This window comes from Pinus tabuliformis, chromosome X, assembly GCF_031772625.1.
Source record: "Pinus tabuliformis cultivar Carrire ecotype Pingquan chromosome X, CPIR1, whole genome shotgun sequence".
Lineage (NCBI taxonomy): Eukaryota > Viridiplantae > Streptophyta > Pinopsida > Pinales > Pinaceae > Pinus > Pinus tabuliformis.
Genome location: NC_142308.1, coordinates 261,811,633 through 261,825,334, shown reverse-complemented (window position 1 = coordinate 261,825,334; position 13,702 = coordinate 261,811,633). Strand labels below are relative to the sequence as shown.

The following is a 13,702-nucleotide window of genomic DNA, read 5'->3' as shown; positions in this document are numbered from 1 at the left end:
CTTTGACAAAATGTCTACGACCTGTACATCAATCTCAATGCGATGGAGCCTCCTGCTCATCGACTTACCATATCCCAGATAAGGCAGTGTCTGATGTCCATCTGATGGAGCAATCATCGAATACGGGATTCCTCAATAATCGAATCCCCCCTCTGGTTGTCACAGAGAATCACAGTGGTATTCATCATGTGTACAAATAGCTCACTTAAGAGCTTTTGTAACCATGCAGCTTCACACGAGATCATACTCGTAGCTATGTATTCGGTCTCGGGGTGCTTATAGCAACCGACTTCTGCTTCCTGCTCATCCATGATATCAAAGCAGAATCCAAAGAGAACCAGCACTGAGAAGTTCTCTAGTGATCCTCCACACTCCCTGCCCACTCAACATTCGAATAATCATGCAGTTTCATATTTCCGGCAGTGTATCTCAATCCATGAGAGATTGTGCCCCGAAAATATCTCAGAAGATTCTTGGCACCAATCCAATGAGGCTCAACCAAATATGAGCTCACCATGCTAATTGCAAAACATATGTCCGGACGGAAGTTCACTAAGAACATCAATGCGAATGATTTTATGAAACTCAGAGGCATTTCCCAAATCTAGTCTTACATCACTACCATATAACTTCTGAAAGTTAAGATCCTCGAGGTAGTCACATGCTTGCAGTCTATCATTCCACATCTGGAATCCAACTCCCTCTTACTTCTGCAAATGAGAGGGTCTACACCTGTCAGAAACAGGTCGTCTTCATAAGGTGCCGGTATGAGAGGTCTATCATCCACAACCTTCGGGTAATGGTTTGGATCGGTTTCACTCCTAGTGAATCTCAACTTCATCAGACAGCTATCAATCCTCCCATACTATGCCCGAAGTGTTTTGCTTCAAGCCATAGAGGGCTTTCTTCCACCTGTATACATGAGATTCCCAATCATGAATCTCAAACTCCTTGGGTTGTTCCAAACCTGTGGACCTGTTGTATGAGGGGAATGGTCCCCTTATAAGATATTCCTTCGGTACATCTCAGACATGTACCTTCATGCTCTTCTTGAATTCAAGCATCCCTATCACCATCTAACTCACATCAAGTAGGGCCCCATAGGTAGACCTCGGTGTTATAGATGTGATATGTCAATTGACATGATCCCCAATGGACCATCTTGCAACTTGATACAAATTGCCAACCCTGAACCCATGAGAAAAAGCAACTTTGAAAATTCTATTTTTTAACACGTACCTTTCCATCAATGAATGCCACCCTGAAACCTTTGACTTCCATTTCTGAGATGGACACCAGGTTCTTCTTGCGATTAGGTACATAAAATAGATTCTTGTAAATGAATAGAGTTACCCTCATTCAATTGAGGGGTAACATTCCCTACACCCTTTCTGAGATAGGTGGCATCGGCTCCAAGTATAATCCCACGGTTGTTTCCGTCTCTACCAAATTCGAGAGAGCACCCTTCTATCCGATGAGGTACCTTGAAGCACTACGATCAATAAGCCAGATTCCCAAAGAATCTAAAGGAGAGGGCCAATACAAGATAACGCTTCTTTATCTTATCAGAAACAACATTTGATTCTTCATACCTGGGGTTCCTTGCTTTCTCTGAAGAGTCAGCGATTTCCTTGATGACCTGCATTACCTGTCATTCCTCTGATCATTGAATATGTCCCTGGAATGATTGTTATCATCATCAAATGATGTGTCCCTACCTCAGACACTCCTTCGCATAATGGCCGAACTTATTACAACCAAGGCATCTACCTTTCCTTCCACCCTTAGGTCTGCGCTTCCCATTGAAGTGATCATTAGGTAGGCCATCAGAAACTTTTGTTGCGCCATTCTGATAATATTCTCTGCTTCGACTTTACCCTCAGTGAATTTGAAGAGGGATGAGGAATCCATTGATCCTTTTGTCCTTTCCCAACTGTCTTCGGTGATTGCTCTTTCACTCTTGCTTGGGCATTGTCTTCACCTCAGCTCCGATACCATGTTAATTTTAGGTATGTTCTATGCTTAGAGCAATTTATTTCAAGTTTCACAGTAAGCTCAATATATTTTCCAAATTAGCAATCACATCAGCATTAAAGTAAACTGTAGATAGAACATAAACATAAATCGCAGAAGACAAGCCAATGCAAGAGGACACAAGATGTGGCGCTAGCCAGGGACAAACCCCAATGTGGGGAAACCCTTGATCAATTCTTCTTATATGTTCTTCAATAGTTCAACAGAGAGAGAGAGAGAAAGTACGTTTACAACAGAAGTCAACACTTTGACTTATCTAGATAAGAGCATAGATCATCTCTAAGAAGATGATACATGAGATCAGTTGAAAACATGCGGCTTCAAATGATTCTCCAAGGTGACTCCTTCATCTATCGTTGTGCTACATTTCGTCACCATGTTGCACCTCACCACATTGCACCATGTTGCACCCATCATCACAATGTTGCACCCAACATCACTATGCTGCATCTCATCACACTTCATTAATCATGATTGTACCCATTACTGTACTATATTATGTGCCATTGCTGCACCATGTTTCCATACTGACTTATGTGTAGGCTGCACCTTGCTTGCTTGTTGTCCCTTGCTTGCTTGTTGTCCTTAGCATGCTTCTTGTTGCATGCTAGTTGTCCCTTGCATGCTAGCTGTAACATTGCAAGATTGGTGTATTTGCTGCTAAGTACCACACAACTGTCCCAATGTTAGTTAGTTGTCCCTTGCATGCTGCTCTCCTTCGGAGACAGATGCTATGACAGTTCCGGCTATTCCTGACAGTTTCGGCAATTCCCAGTAGTTCCAACTGTTCCGGTTGTTCCTGCAATTCTAGTAGCTCCAGCAGTTCCCGCAATTCCCGGCAATTCCGGCTTCTGCCCTCTAGATTAGGGCAGCGTTATCCCTTAGGATCTCTCCTCCTACTAAAACCCAAAGACAAGTAGAGAGAAAGAGATCCCTAGTGTGTTGAAATGACTTGAATGCCACCTCTATTTATACTAAAACGTTGAGCACATGTGGGGTTTATTTGGTCGTTGGCAGACCTTGACAAATTGTCCCATAACACAAATAAATTCATATCTCCTTGAATACTTATCGGAATCGGATGGTCTTTAGATCAATCCTACACCTCTCGATGACAGGGATCCAAAAAAAATATCAGCTTCCATTAATAAGATGACCCACATGGAGTTTGGCCCTAGTTGCCAATTTTAACACAATGTCATCCTTGGTCATTTTTTCTAGTTCTTAATTCATTCTTCGGACTTGCTACTTGACCAATGTTCTTGATAGTGAACAATTTTGATAAGGCTTCATACATTTCTTGAGCATGGTCTATATTGGAAATGTATGGGACAAGATTGTCCTTTATGCTCTCTACCATTAGTGTCATAGCCAATATTTCTGACTCTCTAAACTTTACTTTATGTGCATCACTAGATTCTTCGATAGGTTTCTTAACTTTTTCCTTGACTAAATCCAAGACCTTGTTATTTTCAAGAATGAGGTCAATTCTCTTCTTCCACCCGTCAATTCTCTTCTTCCATGCCTTGTAATTTGATGCTCCTTCCAATTTGTTCTCACTCTTTATTGTGTTAGACATTGTTCTTGAGGATAGTGAGCTTCCTATATAATCCATTGTTCAGTCCTTTAGACTACTTTCAGTAGATTCTCACGAATGTTTGTTTCCATCTTCACCTTAGTTCTAATACCATGTTAGAAATTCAAAAAAGTAGAAATATTTTCTTATATAGATAATTACTTGTGATTATTTTATCTTTATGTTCTTCTTGTATCTTTTAGTTCATCAAGCAATTACCAAAACAATAGCACAAGGAAAAACCCCTATCTATGGGAAATCCCAATCAACAATTCTTCCTTCAATAGTTTCACGAGATAATCCAAGACTCTTGACCTAGACAAAGACTTCCTCCACACCCAGACAGCCCTCAATTCTTCCTTGCAGATGAAGACCCTTTACTAGCAACTTCGACCTAGCAGCAGCAACTTGCAGTAGCAGCATCGACCCAGCGACTGGCAGTAGCAGTTTCAACTAGACAAAGAAAAAAATCGATCTCCCTCGATACTCTACTTGAGTGAGAGATACATGGCCCAAAACTTCGATCTTGATGTCTTCTTTCTTCCCTCCAAACTTCGGACCATTTTCCAGAGCTTTTCCAACTTCGCACTTCACAACTTCTTACTTCTGGATATCGAACTTATGAGAGAGGGAGTGAATGCTCCAAATAAATTTGAACTGCCTTGTATATATAGCCTTCCAATGAGGTCGAATTGTCCTTCTTGAAGTTGACCTGATATCTTTGAGGCCGACTTGGTGTGGAAGGGACAAATAGTATTTTTGAATTAATATCAATTCTTTTTACATGATTGAAAAGCCCAAGAAGGGTCTCTTTTAATGGATAATGACTCTAATGACTCAGAATAAATCCTAGAAGTCCTCAATGGGGACTTTAACCTAAAACATGATGACCCAAACACGAAACCCATGCTTTAATAAGTCGTAATAATAATAATAATAATAATATTTTCTTCGTTCTTTTAATAAATACATTTCATTATGACTCAAATAGATTTATGAACACTGAACCTAGTTACACATTTCAATAGGAACAAGTCAATATCAATTTTTACTCATTTTGTCAAAAATACTACTACTTCCTTATCTTCACCTCCTACATAAAGCATATAGGAACAAATCAATATCAATGTGTACCCATTTTGCCAAAAGCACTACTACTCCTTCCATATGTTTACCTCCTAAATAAAGCATATAAGAACAAATTGATATCAATGTGCACACATTTTGCCAAAAACACTACTAACTCCCTATGTTCATCATCTAGATAAGGAATATCAGAACAAGTCAATAACGCTGTAACATACATGTCCATCGCACATCAGTTGAGTGGTAATTGGGAGAGATCTCCATGAAGAGTCTCAATTTCAAACTTTGTTGATGTTTCTTGTCCACCAGTGACCAATCTGCATATTGAGCACTGAAGAAGCGGTCACCAATATGGAGTTGTTTATCAATTACTTTGCTTTCCTAAAACTCTATGCTACTATGTTGTATCATCACCTAGTGATGCCAAGTTATAATTGTCAAATAATCCCAATTTTTAATTAAAAAAAGGGACAAAACAGGCTTTGTAAAAAGGCTATAGCTCCTACGGAAACTATTCCTATTAATGCACATTTCCCTATGTTCATCCAGAACAACTCCAAGGAACATTCTACACGACTTTACAAAAACAAAAATCTTCTTTGATAAGGGAGTGAAATGGAGAAAGAGCATATACAAATAAGCAAGCCTAAAACAAGACCAGCAATCCTAAAAGATTAGGCCTCCTGACAATAACAAGGAACAAATATGTTATGGCAGCTATGCAATGAGTAGATTTAACTTTGAACTCAAGTCCTTTTTAGCTAACATTTATTTATTTATTTCTTGACATCGATCAATGTGCATATCAACAAAACAAAAGCACTACTAGCTGCAATCACAGTGGATTACAATAAAGTCAGCAAATCCAAGATATGATTTTAATAATATCTCTGGTTTTGACTATCGCTCTCCAGTGATTAGATAGATTAACAATTTGAAATGTACAAGGAAGGAACTTGACGTGTGCATCGAACACCTTAAAACTTTTGAACCACATTCTCACGTCAGCTTTAGACTCAAGTTCTCGTATCAAAGTATGCTCTGGGAATTGTCCTGCACGTGTGGCCATATTCCTTAAAGGAAGAAAATAGTATAAATATTAAAGAGGGAACTGGTTAAATTTATTTTTCCAGAAATCATGAATGTACAAAATGCTAATTATTTGAAGTATACACAACATTTATTCCCCAATAGGATAAACAAGTCCTGCGTTCTGCGAAAAGGTTAAAAAATGTATGAGCAAGAAATATTCATGACCCCTTTGTGAACTCCAAAGAAGGGTAGCGGAAGATGTTGGAAGAGTTCAAAGAACAAATAATAGTCCCATAAAATACCCTTTTAAAGAAACAAATCCCGTATAGCTACATAGAAAAGACGTAGCTGAAATACAGTGGGTCAAATTCTTTCAGAGTCATCATTGGGCCAAGAACTTGCCTGGTAGAATAGACACTTGGCAGACTCATCTCAGACCTGGTAGACTCAATAAACTCACCTCAGACTCAGCAAACTCAACTCAGACTCAGCAGATTTGTCAGACTCACTTCAGACTTGGTAGACTCACCACTATATTTTCTGTGCACAATTTTCCAAATTTTGAGTTTTTTCCTATTTTCTGATTCTTTGCCAGGTCACCGAGTCTTGTCTAATCCCAGGCCAGCCGAGTTTTTGCTGAGTCCAAATCTGACAACTTTGGGTCAAACAGTGTAACAGAGATCACAAATTTGACTCAGACTGGAGCAGAAAACATATCTCCGGCTCAGCAGAAGTCCAACTTAGTGGGTCAAACAGAGATTGACTCAACAATCAAACTCAGACTCAATTAATTGCAGGCTAAACTCTGTTTGATCAGCTTAAACTCATTGAATGGTCTATAAAACCCGTAGAAACATGGATTTTGTTTACATTTTGTTCTGTCCGAATTTCTTCTCTTGCAGCCAAAGCAAGCAACAAACAGATCAAAAGGAGGAACTGCTGAGGCATTTAGGGATCCCACCAAAGCATCTAGAGCATCATAACAGCAACATATTACAAGGGCTTTTACTCAATTAGCTTCATACCAGTAACTGTTACAACCTATTTTTTGACCAGATACCTCTATATGCTTATTTCCATCTTTATTCGCTAATATTAGTAATATAAGGTTTCAAGAAACTGCTTTTAGGGAATTTTAACTATTTTTGGGGGTCCTTTGGGGTTCTTATTTTGGGAAGGGCACATTGCAAATCATTTTTTTCAGGATTTTCAAGGTTACTAGCTTGCTTGTGTCCACTATCCAGTGTCATAACAGGCATAAACTGGAGAAAACAGCAGAAAACCCTCCTATGCTCAAATTTTTAAACAGTAATAAACCAAAGTGGCAACAAAACTTTAACCCAAGACAAAGGAAAATGACAAGGGATGAGTACTTTGTTTGGATTTACTGTGAAAAGATCATGGAATTAACTACAACAAACAAACAAACAAAAAATTGCAACAGCCCTTGTATTGGCAGCATGCACCAATCCAAATACCACCATGCTTGTATTCACAGCCATGACATTAGTCCATGCCCCAATTTAACAAGATCTTAAACACCAAGCCATCTTGACCTTTGAACCCCTTAATCAGGTTAAAAGCAGGAAACAAAGAATAAACTCAGAAATGGCAACACTCCGAGCTGCCAAAACTTCTTCTAATAACCCCTTGTTGCCTTCCTCTGTTGAATCTACAATGCCAAGCCCAAGTTGTTCAGCCACGCTCCAAGGTCAAAGTCAAAGCAAAACACCATGGAAATATACACACTTGGTTTTCTCCCTGCACACAACCCAGTTCCCAGAATAGCTTAGGAAGATTGGATTGAAAGAAAAGAATTTCCATATGCATGCAGGGAATGCCTTCGCTATCTTTTTGGATTATTATGACATTCCCTTCAATTGCGCCAAAAGCCGTCACCAGCAATCTATCATTGACACAGGCGTAGCAAGTCCAGAATTCAAACTTCAAAGCCCTACATTTGAGTGTCTTATGACATTTTTGTTATCAGAAACTGTTGATGATGTCAAACTTGTACCTTCGTTGAGTATTGTTCATTATCGGGAGAAACAGGCTGCACTCTCATGAGTGATTTATGGACAGATATGAAAAAAACATGACATTAATAAACTTCCTTCTTGTTTGTCCAAAGAGAACAATGTTTCTCAAATGAATGAATTACACAATATTTCTCAAATAAATGAATTACTCAAAACAAAATTAAGAGTGCCCAAATGTTATGTGCTTTGACAGAGAAAGCTGTCAAGGGCATGGGAGGAAATCATGTACCCAGATTGTCATTGATAACATAGCAAATTATACAGCAGCAGGTAACACATTGCATAGATTTAGCATTCAAAGGCATTGGAAAAACTGATTGGATCCGAACCATTGTGAATAAGGCGAAATCCATAAGCAAATACATTTACAATCACACAAATGCCCATGGGATATTATGAGAGCATGTATTAAAAGTAAAACACTTGTTTGTCATGCATTCATTAGAGTTGCAACAAACTCGATCTCCCTGCACTCTATGCTTGACCAAAAGAATAATCTCAGAGGATGTTTGTAGGCCTGAGTGGATGGCATCAAAACATTATAGAACAATCAAAGGCATGGAAATCAATGATCTTGTATTTGATGATGGTTTCTGGAATGATGTCAAAGATTTTATTTTTGTGATGGAGTCACTTGTCAAAAGTGTTCAGGAACTCTCAATTTTTTCATTATTAATTTGTATTCAAATGTAATTTATTTCTATATTCCTAATCTCGAATTTGTATGTGATTTTAATTGCAAATTCGAATGTTTAAATTTTGAACTCTCAAAGTGGTTGATGGTGACAAACCTGTTATGAGTAAAAATTATGACCACTAACCTCACTAAGGAGGCCATCATAAGAAGATATGGGGATGATGTGCCTCTTTCAAAAATTATTATTGAAGCATTAGGATAATGATTTTTTATGACGAGAGATTTCATGAGGATGGGAGGCCTCGCCCTTTGAAAAGCATTGAGAAGTGTTGCCCTCGTGAAGCAACCCAAAGTAGAATCACTGGTAAATTGCAAAATTATAGGGTCCTAACGAATTTTTTGCCTATTCCAATGTTATTCATGAAAGGAAGAAATGTTCCCAAGTACCTTTCATCAATCATCAATTTTACTTTCTTTTGTCTATTATATTAAATTGTTTTATATTTGTATATCCTTAAGTACTTGTTACACACCAAAAGTGGGTGAACCCTAGGAGAAATTTTTCTCCTATTCACCTCTTCCAGCCAGTAGCCAGTAGCCAACAGCCCCTAAGAGCCACTAGTAGTTGATGACGACGTGCCATTCATATCTCCACCACTTGCATTAGTCATATGTTTCCTTGCCCATTTGCCAAGAGCACATGTTGGAAGGTGGGCTTCTGATCAAAAGGTACTTTATTCAATTTACAATCGAGTGCTTATGCTTGTTTGCAATTGGACATTTTGACATGGATTAAGGGGTAACTTGGAAGGAAAAAGGGTCTTGATCGTGATCTTGTTCATGTTGAATGGTGTTGTCATTGATACCAATGTTGGTCCTTGAACGCTCTTAATATTCGTCTAGATTGCTTTGACTAAAGCTCCAATCAAGAAGCCCTGGGAAGCCCTAGATGCTCCATAGTTGATGAGAATTTCAGATGGAATGGTCATTGTGTTTGGACTTAGGATCGTCATCATCTGATTCTCCTCATCATGCCAATTCCAACAATTGGTGTTACATCACGTGGTTCATCTCAGGTGGGGAGATATGGCTTCTTAAAGGTTGGAACCCCATTCAGTGGTCAAGAACAAGGCTACTTGGGAGTGTGAGCAAAAGCGGGAGCGGGGAGGGACATTTTCAAAAGCTTTTGGGTCGGTAGCGATTTTTATATAATATATATTTTGATGCATATATGTCAACAAAAACATGTAGAAAGATGAATTAGTGATTAAAAAAAAAAAAACATAAAAAAATGGATTAAACCATATAGCATCATTCATCTAGTAGTTATACTTCATCAACCATAGGTCCACAAGTTGCAACATCTCAATTCTCATCAACCTTAAAGTTTCAAAGTTTCACAAATTCAATATATAATATTTGTCATCACTAAAGTTGTACTTGTAACCATTACCAATAGCCAAACTATAACAAAGAATATCTAAGTTTCAAACATGAAATGAAACGTTTAATGAAGCATCCTATTCATAATTCCAACTTCAAACTTCAAATCATCATATATTGTTTACAAAAAATACCATAATAAATATGAAAGAGTCAATAGTTATAAAAAATACTACAAAGTGCAAACTAGAAAAGACATGTAAATCTATACTCTAAAATTTCTTTTTTCCACAAGAAACTTCTAATTTCTTTTCTCGTGATCCATGAGCAATGGGAGTCTCCTCCCACATAGTGGGACAACCACATCCAGAACCAGAAGGCACATGACCTCCACGCAATGTTGCAAATGGAGGTGGCACCAAAGGCAAAGCTAGTGTAGGATTGCGAGGGAGCACCCCCCCCCCAAAATCTGCTCCTGAAGCACGCTCCAAGCAAGAACGCATCTAGGGTGACCCAGGAGCACGCTCCAGAAATTCTCTCCCTACACCTAGTGCTCCAAACACCCATACCAAAATATGTTGGGGCATTTACCCTAAATGATTGCTCTCACTGCCTCAATTAGAAGCATTATCAGTAATGACTTGGATAACATTGTATGGCCCAATACTTTCAATTGTTTGAATTAATGGTTCTGCAATATTGATGGCGGTCTTGAACTTTTCTAAGTAATCATGTGACGAAAGGAAGATTGCACCAGTAGCAGACACACCAAGAACATTTATCAATGGCTTGCCTTTTACATTTGTCCAGCCATCAGATACAATGGATACCCCATATTCATCGCAAGCATTTGTGAATTTACCCAAAGCATTTGTTATTTTGGCTTTTTCACAATCAAGTCCCATGGTTCTAGCTTTGTCATACCCATGGATCTTGTATCGTTTAGGGGCATCATTGATGGCGTAACCATTTCATGCCAATAAGGTGAGCAAAGAACACTGAACGGTATCCCACATGCAAAGAGAAAAAAAAAATTATCCATGTCATCCCTACACCCTTGATCAAGGAATTTTGATATTGTTCTACACCTTAATGAGATGTTTGTGCATGTGGCTCCATATCCACTACCATTGGTGGATGTTGATGGAGTTCTTGCTCTTTGTGGGCTAGTTGCGTCATGTTCAACTCCGCCATTTGATCTTTTAGATTTGTATTGGGCATCCTCCTCTTCCCTTATGTAATTGGCTCTTTGTTGTGTTGACACAAACAGGTTTTTATTCCTATTTACTTAGTTCCATCCCATACCATTTCCCACAAAGATGCTTTTTGGCATGGGTATATGACCCTGTGTAAGTGATTTTGCAATGGGGGCACGTAAATTTAGTAGTTCCAACCCCTTTCCTTCCTACAAGCCTAGTAACATATTTCTGCAAGGGGGTTTCGTCTATCTTGGTTTTATTTCCATCATCATCTCCACTCTCATTATCCTCCTCCTCCTCTTCCTCTTGGTACTCCTCTCCTCCAGGTTTCCTAATCCACCACTACCCACTTCTTCATCATCTTCATCACTTCTTCTTTTGCTCCCCACCACCATCATCAAAACAAAAAAAGGAACCAACAAGAGAAGGCTAAGCCATATACCCATCATGTTTGGTGAAGTTTGAGTTTCTTTCTTGCAATAAAATGGAGGAATGAGAATTGGGAAAGAGTAGGAGAAGAGAACATCTTTCATTCAACATATAAAAAACACAAATGCTACATGGAAAAAAAAAGAATGGGATTAGACCCTACCTCTTTGGCTCTCCAATGGTGGTGCCTTCAATCTCCCAAGCTCTCTCAAATGGTAGCCTTCAATCTCCCTTGCAAGCTCCTCAAGCTCAAACCCTCTCAATCTCTCTCAAGCTCATGAAAATGATCCAATGTGGGAAGGGAAGAGGCCTTTTATTCTTTCGGCCCCTCTTTTCCCTCTAAAAAAAATTCTCCTAAAAGTAGACCATGTGTGTCTCTCAACAGGGCGGGAACGGTTTTTCCCCACGGGAGCAATCACTCCCTTTATCACTCCTGAATTGGCAAGGAGCACAAATTTTCTTAAGGAGCGCACTCCTGAAATTTGCTCCCGCAGGGAGTGAATTTTGGGAGCACGCACACAGGGTCACTCCTGATGCGCCCCTGCGGATTCGAGGGGGGGGGAGGGGGGCGCTCCCCCATGGCCTTGGCCAAGAAACCCCAAAGAAATTGTTGAACGCAACTCATTGATTGGATGGACAATGGGATTTTGAATCAAGCACAATTTCTCATCATCAATACCTTACTTTCATAACCCTAGCAAATGGCATAGACTCCAATACTCTTTTATACAACCATGCTCAAACTTTTAAGCATTGTTAATACAAAGGCATCATACAAATAATACAGCCACTGCACTATATTGTTCTCAAGAAGACATTCTGGATAGTAGCACTGTAAAGCCTAATACCTCATAGCCACAATAATCTACTCAATGGTGTAGACTCAGGCACAAACCCTAAGTCATCTAACACATCTCAGATCAGCCTCTACCCCTAAATGACATCAATTTATATTCACTAACATATGCACACTAACATGCCCTAATAGCTCTTGCTTAATCATACTCCAGCATCAGTAATATGTGCATCAAACTCTAGCAATAATCAGCATTCATTGACTCTATCCTCTAGATAAACAAATGTAGGTCTCATTAGATGATGTCCCAAACTTCCAGTTAGGTCGTTGTACATTGAAGATGCCTTTGGTTGCCTGAAGATGTCTTCCTTCTACTCTTATGCTATTGTACATACTTTCACGGTTCCTCAAGGATCTTAGATCTATTCTGAGTGAATATAATTTTGTCTTCATGCTATGTAACCTTTGAGAAATTTGTTCAATTTACTGTTGTACAATGAGATGCCTAGGTAGATGACGGTATGTTTCCTTAGATCATATTAAGAGATGCCTTTACAAAGCTTATGCTACAAATATGATATAGATCAAGGCTCAAAATAGGTACAATCAATCAAGGCATTATGTTGTTCAATCATCACTGTTTTGCCTCAAATCTTCACCATATATATATATATATTGTTGAAGAAAGTATAACTAGGTTCGATATTTACAAATGTAATTTTGATCTTTGTACTTGTCAAGAAAAAGAAATATTATTTTTGTAAATTATAAAAATGAGTTTCTTGCTCATTTCATAGGTCTAGGAAAGTCAAAGGGTCAAAGTCATGTATAAGGAGCTCTTCTTGAGCCTATGTGTAAATGTATTCTAGTCTAAAAGGTCCTCCAAGACAAGCACAATCCTCCTGAAGACATCAGCTAGCAAAACAATGAAGAGAACAGTCATGTCGGCCTGCAAATGGATTAAAAGAAATGTCAAGTCGGCTCAAATAAAGTGTCACAACGATTCACTGCCATGTCGACTTATTATGGAAGCATAACACCTATAAATTCGCAGTTAGGGTCACCACAGAGACAGGGAATTCGGACAAGCCTCTGTAATTGCGGAAGTGGACAGAACCTCTGAAATTTCGGTAATCAACACAGTGACATCTTCGCATTCCCTTCTGTAATCTCGGACAAGTAATGAGACACAAAAATTGTGGATGGAGACACAGTCGTTCAGGAGAAGGACACCTACAATATTTCAGATGATGCAGTGCCTTCAAATCTTGGGTAAGTACAATGGTTATGTGTTTCTCGGGTAGTCATCATGATCAATGTCTCTAGGTACAGTCTCGAAGCAGCATCACAATGATGACAGTCTTGGCACATTGACAAGAATGAACTTGGTGCAAGGAGTGCACAGTCATAGTCTCGATAAAGGAGGGAGAAGGATCTTGGTCATCATTGTCACAAGAAGGATCTTGGTTATCCTATAATGACACTCTGTCT

General features: G+C 38.9%; 1 protein-coding gene across 8 annotated transcripts in view; it reads right to left on the bottom strand.

The window, feature by feature from the left end:
• Positions 1-4,818: 4,818 nt before the first annotated feature.
• The window catches only part of LOC149139384 (uncharacterized), a 37,751-nt gene continuing 28,867 nt past the window's right edge, over positions 4,819-13,702 (bottom strand). For 2 of the 8 annotated variants that reach the window (XM_089453370.1, XM_089453374.1), the window contains exon 4: positions 4,819-5,027. The gene's annotated coding sequence lies outside the window, so the exon portion shown is untranslated. Of the gene's footprint in view, positions 5,028-5,542; positions 5,770-7,084; positions 7,490-13,702 lie in introns of those variants that run through there. The other 6 variants (XM_089453368.1, XM_089453372.1, XM_089453371.1 and 3 more) reach the window with 4 other exon arrangements.